Source organism: Pteropus vampyrus, unplaced genomic scaffold, assembly GCF_000151845.1.
Source record: "Pteropus vampyrus isolate Shadow unplaced genomic scaffold, Pvam_2.0 Scaffold343, whole genome shotgun sequence".
In the NCBI taxonomy this organism is placed as follows: Eukaryota; Metazoa; Chordata; class Mammalia; order Chiroptera; family Pteropodidae; genus Pteropus; species Pteropus vampyrus.
This window is the reverse complement of record NW_011889124.1, coordinates 305,966-319,137: the sequence shown is the minus strand read 5'-3', so window position 1 is coordinate 319,137 and position 13,172 is coordinate 305,966. Positions and strand designations below refer to the sequence as shown.

General features: G+C 52.0%; 1 protein-coding gene across 1 annotated transcript in view; it reads right to left on the bottom strand.

The window, feature by feature from the left end:
* MAD1L1 (mitotic arrest deficient 1 like 1) overlaps positions 1-13,172 on the bottom strand; it is a 249,882-nt gene that overhangs the window by 97,767 nt on the left and 138,943 nt on the right. The gene's annotated exons all lie outside the window — the stretch shown is intronic.

Here is a 13,172-nt window from a genome sequence, read left to right as displayed (position 1 = left end):
AGAGAGCCCTGTGTGTTATCTGCGGGCGCACCCCCTCCAGCAGACGCCCCTGGGGCCCCGGCCCAGCTTTGCTCCAGGCCGCCCAGGGCAGGCATCCGGGTGGGTGGCAGCCCGCAGCAGCACTGTCGCAGAGGGAAACGCACAGAGCCGGGAGACCCCGGGCGCCCCTGAGCCGTAGGGCTGAGGTCCCCCTCCACTCGGCAGTCTCTAGGCTGGTGCTGCCATGACACAAGGCCTGTCTGTGCCCCCGGGGGACTTGTCCCAGCTGCTCCGCTCCAAGCATTGATACCGTCCCCACCCTGCCCAAACCCTCCCTTCTAGGGTGAGCCTGGGAGATGCGGATGGCAAGACCCCCGCGTTCACCGCTGAGAGCCCGTCGGCCCTTCACCGCCAAGCTTCGTCCCTCACGAGCCTCAGGCTCAGTCGTCCCCCAGCGTGGACTTCTAATTAGTCGATGACAAAACAATTCAATAAGTGAGAAATTAAAGTTATAGATCCAATGGGAACTGGTCACGTATCTGTGAAAATGTTTCCGCGGAAGGTTTATCGAGCGTCATGGTTTTATTGAAGTTCTCTATCTTCCTACTGACTTTCATGGCTCCCAGCTGGTTTCCGGTTCTCGCCACTGGAGCGCGAGGCCAGGGGAGGCCAGGGCGGGGTTTCCCGCCATAAGCAGGCAGCGACTGTCTCTGTCACCGGCCGGCAGATCTCCACGCACTGCCCACACACACGCACTCCCCCTGCTACAGCTCCGGGCAGCAGGGGGGCAGCGAGGAAAACCTAACGTCCAAAGTGTGTTGTTTGTGCCTTTCAGAGGAACCGTTTTGTCATTAGCAGTGCAAGAGCGGGGACTGTGCTGGTCTGACTGGACAGCGCCTTTGTAACGGCTAAATCCACCTGCGCAAAGTTCGCTCCGTTTCCACTTGAGCAAGTGCCGGCGACTCTCGGCGGAGCGGACAGGCGCCCAGGCTGCGGCGGGGGCCGTGAGACTCGGAAGGGTGGGCGTGGCGGCAGAGTCGGGCCCTACGCTCCTTAAAGGCTCTTTATCGGGGACGGGGGTTTTCTGCACACGTGGCCGATGTCGGCCCTTTTGTGGCCAGGGAAGTCCAGCAGCTCTGCGTGAAGAGGCAAAGCTGTGGACGGGGAGGACAGCGTTCCAGGACTGCAGGGCACGAGAAGCGGGACGTGGAAAGGTGGGGCTTCTCGCCTGTGCGTGATGACCCTCCGCGGGCCAGTCCTGCATACTCCCGCTCATGGGTGGCTTCCCGCTGCTCCCAGCCCTGACAGGCCCCCGACAGCAGTGGCAGAAGAGCCCCGTGACCGGCCCCTGCTGAAGGCATCACGAGGGCCGCCAGGGGCCTCCGGCCACCTGGGACCTGCTTCACGCCTTCCGTCCTCCACTCCCTCCCTAGCCCAAACCTGGGTGTGAGTGTGCAGGGACCCCGTGCGGGCTGGGCTGGGGTGGGGAAAGCTGAGATGCGGGCCTCCAGCAGGGGTCCGGAGGACCAGGCCTGCACCCTCCTGAGTCCCGGAGAGGATGTACAGACACCAGAGGTCCCCGGGGGAAGACCGAGGGTCCCAGGGGCTCCTGGAAGGGTGTGCTTTCTGCTGGGGCACGGCTGGGGAAGGGCCCTCTGACAGGAGAGAGTGGCCTGAGCCAGCACCTGGTGCACCCTCGCAAGAGAGCAGCAGAGACCAGCAGTAGCAGCAGCAGCTGGCCCTCCAAGGTGAGGTGATGGACACTGAGCTCTGAAGTGCAGCCCGAGACACGCTGAGTCCCACGGGAGGAGACAGACGCGCACCCCACACAGAGGCTGCAGAAGAACACGGGGGGCTGGGGTGCTCCCTGGGCCACGGGTGCTTCTGCACACACCACTGCGACACTCGGGGACACCCAGCCCTCGGGTCTGCCGTCTGGCTGGATATTTACGACACTGCCTGATGGCAGGTGCCCTTCTTCAGGAAAAGCCCGCGACTTCGAGCCTGGGGCCCTGGCGTGGGAGAAACAGAGGGCAGAAGAGCAGGATGGCCACGAGGACGCGGACGCGGACGAGGACGCGGACGAGGACGCGGACGCTCAGCCACGGCACCCAGGGCCTGGCGCAGGGACGGCCACCGCCTAGAGGCGGCGTGGAGCCCACGAAGGGAACACCCAGATGGGAGCTCAGCCCCCGAAGGGGACGTCGCTGAGCACCGGGCCTGTGCCTCCTGCCCTGCCCCAACCCTGCCTTCTCACGGATGAGCTGTGTGACCGCAGGGAAAACAACTGGCCTCCCTGAGCCTCAGAGTGCTCGACTGTGCCACAGGGCGAGCAAAGAAGCCCCGGGGTCACTGTGAAGTTCAAATGCAGTACTGCACGCGAAGCACTTCAGCCGGAGCTGGGCGCTCATGAGGCTTAGCTCAAGGGGCACTGGCGGCCGTGGCTGCCACTGCTGTTCTGTGAACATTCTCACAGTTTCTCCTGCTCACGTGACGACCGCGCCTGCTTGGGACGGTGGCAGGACAGGCAGCAGAAAGGACAGGGAAAGGCCAGCCTCTCCTGCCGCCTGGCGCACCCCCACTTCGGAAGCCCCTGTCCCGGTGAGGCTGGTGGGACACGCAGGGACCTGTGCACCCACTTCTCAGGGAAAGGGACACGTCGGAGTGACAAAGGCCCGCCCAGTGTCCCACCGCGTGTGCTGGCGGCACACACGCCACCAGGGAGGAGCCCGGCTTACTACCCCAGCCCCCAGAACGAGGCGGCACCCTCACCAACGCTTTATCCTGCCACCTGCCTCCCAGCCTCCGCCACCGCAGCCACTGGCCTGATTCTGTCCCCGCCAGCCGCTCGAGCCCGCGCCCACTCGGGCTGCACAGCAGTGTCCCCGCAGCCCCTCCTCGCCGCTCGTCTGTGCCAGGGCCCAGCCCCACAGGCGCCGCCCCCTCCGTCCCCACGGTCCTCCCCTTTCCTTTTCGTTTAAGGTACGGAGATGCTGCTCTGTTCCCGCCGCTCTGCTGCCAGCCTGTCCCCTTCCTACCCCGATGCCAGGGAGCCGCGCCTGACCCAAAGCCCCACGTTACAGACAGAAGCCAGCGACACAGGACCCTGAAGAGGCGGGAACCCCAGGCTGCGAGGGCTTCCTGGGCCGCTGCCCTCCATGCCTCGCCTCCTGCAGCTCTGGGAGCTGTAAGCAGACACCTGCCAGCGGCTGCAGGCCAGCCGAGGACGTCTGGCTCACGGGGTCAGAAGCTCCGACAGGGGACCTGGGGACGGAGGCCGAAGGTGAGATGCCACACCTGACGACATCGCCCCGACCCCAGAGCCAGGACGAGCTGCCCAGTCCGGAGTCCCTGGAGGGCAGACCTGTCGTCCCCCACAGCCGCGTCCCGGCCAGGCTGCCCCCTCATGGGGACACGCTGGGTGTCACCTAGCGTAATCCTGACCTGCGGACCCCGAGACCCTCGAACAGACCTTGGTCACTTATTTCCGGCCACAGCCTCCTGGCTCTCTGGGCCCCGCCAGCAAGGCTGAGAGGCACGCGAGGCAGGATGGGAAAGTGGGCAAAACTGCGGGAAAAGCCCAGCGGGGAAAGGGCGGGGCAGCGACCAGGAAACAGCGCGTGGGTTTCCAGAACTGGGAAGAAACACCCGCTGTCCCATTTAGAGGCCATCGGAGGTTCCAAAAGTGTGGGGGGGGGGGGCACGGTGGACCCTACCACCCAGCACACTTGTCACAGACGGGGGCTGACGTGATGTGGCTGTGGCAGTGAGTGGGAGACGGCGGGCCGAACTTCACGGTGCCCGACAGGAGGCGCAAGTCGACTGCTCGCCAGCCTCACGGGTTCTCCAGGTGGACGGGCACAGGGCACGTCACGAAGACGTGGGCACGGAGCAAAGGTCTGAGAAACAGGGAGACCGAGTGAGCGACCACAGCCGCGAGACCGTGCACGCCTGTCACGCGGGTGGGACGGCTCACCGGCTCCGAACAGCCCCTCGCACGCTTGACGACACCCAGACAGGTGACCTCGAACAGCACGGGTCTGAGCTGTGTGGGCGTCTCGTCCAGACGCGGACCTTAGGTGGACCCATGCAGCTCACCTGCACCGTTCGAGGTCACTTGTATTTAAATACCTACAAGGATATAAAAGAAAATTAACAGAGTATCAGGTGAAGAAGAGGACACCAATCGTTTTTTAAAGTCACACAAGCGCACACACAGGTGTGCCCACATACACACTGTCTGTGCAAGCACACACGAGGAACTTGGCTGTCCCCGGGCATCCGGCCGGCGGGCAGAGCAGAAGCTGTACTTCTCCCTGTAGACTCTTGATGATCCTTCCGTCTTCTCACATGTGTTATATTATTCACTGAATATGTCATCTATTGAAAATGTACAAGTGAAAAGTAAAAATTAAAAAAATAGAACTCAAATATAATAAAAGCATTTAAGGGAACCCTGGAGCTTTAAACGGCTCTGGAGGGGGTTAAAGACATCGTTACCCATCCACTACATGACACACACACGGAAACCACTAAAAGAAGAAAAATAGAGAAAAGAGAGAAAAAAGCAACAACATGAGAAAAAGCTCCAATAACTCCAAAAGGAGGCAAGCAGAGGAGGAAGTAACAAAAAATGAGACTAATAAAAAAGTATTAAGTAAGATGGAAGAAATTAAATGAAATAAATCCAAAGAATAAACAACATAAATTACCGAAACGTTCCAATAACGAGACGAGGATGATCATGTTGCATAGAGAAAAATAAGTAGCAGCTGCAGGAGACTCAGAGTGAGCATCGCGCAGAAGCAGTGACAGGGAAGCCGCAGCCGTCAGACAGGACGAGGGCAGCGGGTTCCACCGCAGGCGACGTGCGTGTCACGCGGCAGGACAGGGTTCAGTGAGGACGGCATACGGGTTTTACACGTGTAAGAAGACAAAAAACAGAAAGCAAATACTGATAAAACGGCAAGATTTTAATATGTCTCTAAGAATAATTGATAGATCGAGCAACTAAATAAAATGAAAATTCCAAATAGCACTGTTAATTTATCTAAAAGATATTTACAGAAAACTCCCAAACAACTTGGGGTAACACACTGTTTTTCGGCACACAGAGAACACTCAGGAAAATGAAGCAAATTCCATAACATAAAACACATCTCCACAAATTTCAAATGAGATACGATTCAGAACGAATTCTTAAACTAAAAGGTGATTAGATGAGAAATCAATTCAAAAAAGATTACTAAGAAAACTCAATACGTTTACGAATTTAAAAACATACTTCAAATAACAATAGGTTGACTGAAAGACCATAAAGGAAGTGCGATGACACAGAGCTGCGCGATGAGGACACACACCGGAGCTAGTGCGGTCGCTGTGACAACACCTCGACCTTCCGTTAATGCTCTACTTCAACGAAAAGGCATCTATAAGAAACGCCGAGCTACACCCCCCGTACCCTGCACATACCAGGCGCGCACGCCCCAGGACGCGCCGTGCACACGTGCACCCGCACGCCGAAGCGCACGACTGCCACCATGCAAGAAAAAGGAGCTGAGAAGGAAACGCAGATTCAGTGTTTACATCGGAAAACCGAAAAGCTGACCCTCGATGAGCGAACAAGCCGGCCTAGAAACAGTAATAAAACAACACGCGCAAACAGCATGAGAACGAAAATGATAAAGACGGGACAAAGGAATGAACAGAAGACAAAGCCCGTGATGTGTCGACAGAAACAGCCCAAACTGAAACGTAGAGAGAAAAGTGGAGCACACGTGGGATGTCCGAGGACGGCGGGACGATCTCGGGGGCGAGGGGCGACTCCGAGAGCGGCAGAGGTAAAGTGAGGGCGGGACGAGGAAATACAGGAAGTAATAATGGCTGAGATTTTCCCAAACTAATGACAGTTGCGAGACCACAGGGCCCAGACCCGCACGAGTGAGATGAGAATGGAGGAAAATACTTCAGAGTTAAAAGCGAAAACCCACCAACCTGGAATTCTGCATCCAGTGAAATTCTCTTCAAAGATAAAGGACAAATAAAGACTTCCATAGACCAAAAAAAATTGTACTTGTTGGCAGTACCTTTGCCCTACAAGAGACAGTGAAAGGGGCTCTCCAGAGAGAAGCCAAGTGACAGAGGCCAGAAAGCCAGCTGTGCATAAAGGAAGGAGCTTCAGAGAAGGAATGAAAAAAGGGTAAAACGGAACCTGTTACTTTCATGACTGACCTAACATCAGTGCTCAGAGCGAAACGCGACGATGCGGTGGAGGGTTACAGGGGTCAGTGGGTGAACCACGGCGACGGCTCAAGGGCCATGAGGGAGGCCTGGAGGGTGCTCCGCTCCCCACGAAATGTACAGTGTTATTTGGAAGGGGACTTAGATTAGTTTTAAATGTGTACTGTGAACTCTAGGACAATCATTAAAAAAGTTTTTTTTAAGAAGTAAAATTCATGCGACAGAAAAAGCAATTAAATAATACAAAATGCTCAATTAAAACCAAATAAGCAGAAAGAGAAGGGAAGATTAAAAAAAGAAAGAAAAAGTACCCAAATAGAAAAGGGCAGTAAACATCACAGATACTAAACAAACTATGTCAATAATCATTTTAAATGTGAATGACCTAAAAACGCCTATTAAAAGAGACTGTCAAAGTGAATTAAAAAAACAAGATCCAATTACATGTTGTCCGTAAGTAATTTTAAACATAAAAACATGTAAAAGTTAAGGGACAGAGAAACCGATGCCATGCTGACTGACGTCAATCAGAAGAGAGCTGGGGTGGCTTCGGAAATCCCAGGCAAAGCAGACTTCAGGACCAGGTGGGTGTCAGCGATAAAGAGGGACACCACACAGTGATAAAGGGGCCAACACCCCAGGAAGACACGACAACCCCGACAAGAGAGGGTCAAAGCACGTGAGCCGAAGCTGCTAGAACCGTGAAGAAACAGGTCCCTCCCCCCGCCCCCCCCCCCATGCAGCTGAAGACTTCCGCGCCCCATCACAGACTGGCAGGCTCAGCGGGCAGAAATCCAGCAAGGGTGTAGCTGGACCAAACAGCACCATCAGCCAACAGGACCCGGCTGACACGGAGGAGATGCTTAGCAGCGGCAGCAGGGCACACACTCGGCTCAGGCCCCCATAGCACAAGCCTGGGACAGGCCACCTCCCGGCCATTACACACACCGGACACATCCCAGAACAGAAGCCATGCAAAGGGAGCCCTCCGAGCCCACTGGAACCAGAACTGGGAGATCAAAAAAGCCAAAACCCGGTTCTTTGACAAGATCGACAAAACTGATAAACCTCTAGCAGGCTAATGGGGGAGGCGGGGAATCACTAATATCAGAAGTGAGAGGGGCCCTCGCTACTAACCCATGGACATAACATCCGAGTAGGCCTAGACCCATCAAAGAAACTGAGTTAATAATCAATAATCTGCCTAAAAAGAAAGTACCAGGCTCAGAGGGTTTCACTAGTGAATTCCACCAAATAGTTTAGCAAGAGACTGCACCAACCCTCCACAAGCCCGTCCAGGACACGGAGTGGTCACGCACGCATTCCCGCAAGATGCTGCAACGGCCGAGGCACGCACTCTGCGTCTGTCAATGCCCAGACACCTGGGCAACAGTGACCCTTAATGCGACCGCGGGCCTTGGCTGGTGACTCCGGTCAGCGCTGGTCCCAAAACTGTGTGAACGCACGACCCTGCCACAGGGTGTCCAGGGAGGCCAGACACGGGAGCTCCACGCCATCTCCTCCAGCGCTGTCAACTAACACTGTTCCCAAAGTGCGTTCATTAAAAAAAATAATTTTAGAAAGAAAAGAACATGCGCATAACCCTACCCAAAACAAACAGCGAACCCCACGAGCGGTGTGGGGTGAACGCGACGTGGGGACGCCAGCTCGCTTTGCGGGACTCAGCGGAAGTCAGAGGGCAGCAGGAACCTCGAGGGCTGCGGCGGGCGGCTGCCGACCTGGGCCTGTGCCCCCCAAGACGGTCCTCAAAATAAACATCCGAATAAATGTCCTTTCATGCCAAAAAAAAGCTAAAATAATTCCTCACCGTGAGGCACACCCCAAAGTAAATACGAAAGGGTATTCTGCAGGCAGAGGTGACCCGGATGGACATTGAGAGATGATACAGCTGGTAACAAGAGCAATGAAGAGCAATAAACGAATATGCATAAATGTGAATGACGTATCGAAACAACAGTAACAAGAACATCTTTCCAATCTGCGTGCGTGTGTGTGAGAGACAGAGACAGACAGACAGACAGACACACCTAACACTGACGGCCTGCACAGGGAGTAAAAGGGAAATCGTGCAAGGGGTTTAAGGCCCCGACCATCTGAAAGAAAGATAAAGAGTCTGTTACAATCACCAAAATAGATACTAAAAAGTTACATAAAAGCACACAGTAAAACTGCAAGACAATAAGGAGGGGGAAATGGTTGATCCTACAAGGGAGGATAAAAAGAAAGAAAACAGAACTCAAGCAGAAGGCAAACAGTACGACAGCTAACTTAAATGCAAATCTGTCATTAATTTCATTAAATGTAACTAAATTAGGTATTTCAACTAAACAAAGATTTTCAGATTTAATAAAAATACAAAATCTATCTCTAACTTCTATATGAGACACATCTATAATAAAAAAATGAAAGTTTCAAGATGAAATGAAAAGACAGGTACGAAAGCTGAAAAAAGGGAGCTGATCTATCTATATCAACATCGCACAAAGGAGAGTTACAGATAAGGGATACCGCATAATGATAAAAGGCTGAATGGACCAGGAAGACGATTTTCAATGTACATGGGCCTAATAAAATAGTATTCGAAGATATACTGCAATAATTGACAAAATTAAAAGGAGAAATAGACAAACCCACAACCAAACTGGGAAATTTCGATATAACTCTCTCAGGATCTGAGAGAAAAAGACAAATATCACCAAAGATATAGAAAACGTGAACAGTGAGATTAACAACTCATATATATTTAGACAACACTGCATCCAACGACTGCAGAATACATATAATTTCAAGTGTGTGTGTGCCATTTACAAAAACTGACTTGTTACGGGGTTGTAAAGCAAGTCTCAGCGAATTTCAAAGGACTGATGGCATTCACAGAATGGTCTCTGAACATAACAAAATTAAGCCATAAATCAAAAATTAGACAGAAAATCAAAAATGTTTAAAAATTAAGTAATGTATTTGGGAATAAGCTATTGGTCAAAATAAAAACCACAATGGAATCACAATAAATATTTTGAATGGGAGAATACAACATATCAAAACTAAGGCATGCATCTAAATTCACAGCCTTAAACGCATACATTAAGAAAAAAAGGATAAAAACCAATCATCTACAGATATAACCCAAAAGTCAGAACAAGAACAACTAAAGTTGAAGAAGGAACTAATAAATATAAAAACAGAATTTAAGAAAACAGAATATACAGTGCAGAATCAACAATACCAAAAGTTGGTTCATTCAAATGACTAACAAAATTAAAATACTGATGAGACAAATCAAGGGAGAGAATAAATAAAAAGATTAAAAAAGAAGACATAAGTACAGCCCATAAAAATATTTTTAAATATAATTGAACTTCACTAATTTAAAAGTTTATATAAAATGGACAATCTGTTTTAAAAAAGCTTACTGAAACTGAATCAAAAAGAAAGAAAATCTGAATCATTTCAAAGCTATCAAAAAATAAATCAAAGCCCCAATTTAAAATCTTCCCAACATGAAACTCTAGGCCCAATTGCTTTCACTGGTGAATTCCGCCAAACCTTTAAGAAGAAACACCACTGACTGTACACAAACTATTACAGAGAAAAGATAGTTTCCTAACTCGTTTTATAAAGCCAGAAAAACCATGACATCAAACCTGATAAGCACATTATAAGAAATGAAAACTAATTGTCAAAATCTGTTGTAAACACAGATGCAAAATCCCTAAACTACTTATTAGCAAACCAAATAAAGCATTGCTTACAAAGAATAATCCATGGACAAGTCTGCTTATTCTTGAAATGTAAGTTTGGTTTAACATTTGAAAATCGATTAATTTAAATCTCCACATTAAGAGAATAAAAAAAAAATCATGATCATCCCAATATATGCAAAAAAAATTTGGTTAAAACTCAACATCTATTCATGATTTAAACAAGAAAACAAACAAACAAAAACCCTCTTAGTGAAAGAAAAAAAAGGAGGGAACGAACTTCTTTAACCTGCTGAAGACCCTACACAGAGAAATGTCCTAAGTTTTCCTTCTGAGATTGAGGGGGCAATACGGTAGCTGTCAGCACACGGCATGACAGTGCTGGGGACCCTGAGCAGCAGAGCAAGGCAGGGAAAGGCAAGGGATAAAGATCAAAGGGAAATTGAAAACTATTCTTAGTGGGTGACACACCGAACAAAGAAAACCCAACAGAATTCACAAGAAATTATGAAAATGGGCAAATTTAGCAATGTTGCTGGAATAAAGTTGGTAAAGGCCAGCTGTCCCCATCAACCAGCCAGGCCAGTCAGAAAGAGAAACTTCGGGAAATACACCATTTACAATATCATCACAAAAACTGCACAAGATGCCTACCTAGAAAACGTCATAAAATATCAGTGAGAGCAAATAAGGGCGACCTAGAAACGTGGGCACGTGTGACATGCACATGGGTGAGAAAGTCTGATGTCATAAAGATGTTTAGCCAATGCATTCCCTACGAAAAGCCCGCTGGGTTTACTGGTGGACATGATGGCTGAGCTCTAAACTTGGCATGAAAATGCAGTCGTGGACGGCCACGGCTCTGTAAGCAGACGGGGCGTGCTCCTCTGGCCGACAAGGCTTATGAGCGTCTCAGTGATTAGGGCCGTGGGCTGTGGCAGGAAGAGTGAGAAACAGACCACTGAAAGAAGAGTCCAGAAACAGACCGATACCTCCAGCGACCTTCGGTTTTAATGACATAAGCAGCACTGAGGAAGTGGGAGAAGGTGGTCTTTTCTGTAAGTGGCGTCACGTCAGCGGGGAAAATGAAGCTCGTCACAATCCAACAGAGCTCTGCATTGTAAGCTCAAGTGCGAAAAGGCAAAAGGATGAAGAAGGTGATGCTGAAACATACCTCGGGGACCCTGGTGTGGAGGCAGGGCCCTTAAACAGGACACACAGAATGACAGCCAAAAAGGAATTTTAAAATGGATAAATTAGATCTCACTGAAACTAAGGACTTCTGTTAAACAGAGTGAAAAACTGCCACAGACAGACGACACCTGCAGTATAATTCCTGACAAAACGCTAGCAATGGAACATAAAAGAAATCTTACAAATCAGAAAGAAAAATGGGCAGTGGACCTGGAGAGGCTTCGCCGAAGTGTAACTCCAAACGGCCGGCGAACACGTCCAGAGGCGTTCGCCCTCGTCGACTCTGGGAACGCAACCCGAAGACATAGTGACACCCCACCCAGCCTGCGACGGCACGCCTTTTGGTGACGGCCACTACTGGTGTGAGCAAGGCGCTGGAGCTCCAGGAACACTCATCACTGCCACTGGGCGTGCCAACCGTCGCCACCGCCTTGGCAAAACTACGAAAATGAGCACGTGCTACACGCCGTGGTCGGCACGTGCACTCCCAGGTGCGAGCACAGACATTCACGCACGTGTGCCCCGGGGACGAAGAATGCTCAGAGCAGTGTTGTTCGGTCACCGCGAAATGAAGAAACTCAGATTCCAAGGACAGAAGATGGAAAAAGCATAATGCGTGGAACTCGCGGAACAAACAGATATACACAGCAAAGGGACCAAATACAGAACATTACACACTCACGGGATGACTCCACCCATGCGCAGTGCAGAAACAGGGGCCGCTGCAATGTGGTGCGTGAATCAGGGTGGCAGTCTCGGGGCGCGGGGAGCAGCAGCCGAGGAGGCAAGGGAGCGGGGTGCTGGGGTGCCCCAGCCATCCGTCTCCGAGGGGGTGGCACAGATGGGTCAACTTGATCGTGACTCAGTTGCTCTGGGGTCAGAGCATGTTTCACAGATGTTTTTCAAACTCCAAGGAAGAGCTGGGAAAAGTATTTCTTACGAAAGACAGTCTGTGCTTTCAGAAGCACAGCTACGCTCGTCAGAAACGCACGCAGACCAACGCGCCGACTCTGCGGGTCCAGGCGGACTCGCTGCATGGGACGCGTGTGGGAGGGCAGCAGGTGACAGAGGGTTCCAGCTCCACATGGGAGCCCGGGAGGGTCTGAGCATGGAGACGAGCCCAGTGTGGGAGTGGGGTGACGATGAGTGAGATGACAGAGCGGGAGAGGTGAAACCTTGCTCCGGGCCGACGTGAGCTCTGGGAAAGGACTGTCACTGCCCGCCGAGAGCCCAGACCTTCCTCCTGAGAAGACTCACTCCACAGGCCTGGGCGCTTCCAGACGGTTCCCCCGAAAATGCCCCTAGGGACACCCCGGGAGCAAGTGGAACCAACGCGCTCAGTGGAGGCGGTGGCCAGGACACAGTCCTGTGTCTGCAAGCCGCCCCAGGAGGGGGATGCAGACAGTGACAACGGCAGAGCGAGGGGCTCACGGCAGCCGCCCACCCACCTTCCACATCCAGACGGACGCGGCACGACCCTGATGACGCCGTTCAGTGCGGGTTTGAGGGAGAAGGCTCTCATGACAAAAGTTTTCGGGGCAGTCAAAACTCATTAACTCCAGTTAACTGGATACCAAGGCCAGTTCAACTGAGATGAGCGACTCAGGATAATTCTAACAGAACGCAATTCTTCTGAGTTCCGTATCGTAACTCCGCAGTGTCGCCAAATGCCTTTCTCGCCTGGCCTTCCTGTGAGTGCACGGCGCCTGCGTGGGCCCACTCGCTCCTGCTGACACACCTGTCCCACGAGGTCCCGCGAGGAACCTGTGCTTGAGGACGCTTCCAAAGCAGATCTGACATCGCCCATGAGGGGACACTGAGGGCAACGGGTTTTTCACCTTCCCTAATGAGCTGGCTTGTTGTCAGCGCCCGCTGCCATGTCTGAACACGGCTATCCTCACAGGTGAGCGGGGTGTACGGCCGCTGGGCCCAGTGCAAATGCCCACAGCACAAGGGCTCCGCCCTTCGCGGCTTTCTCGGGGCCTCCCGCTCCCCGCGTCCGTGACCGCCGCGCTGGCTGTCCTCCCGGCTCCCCCG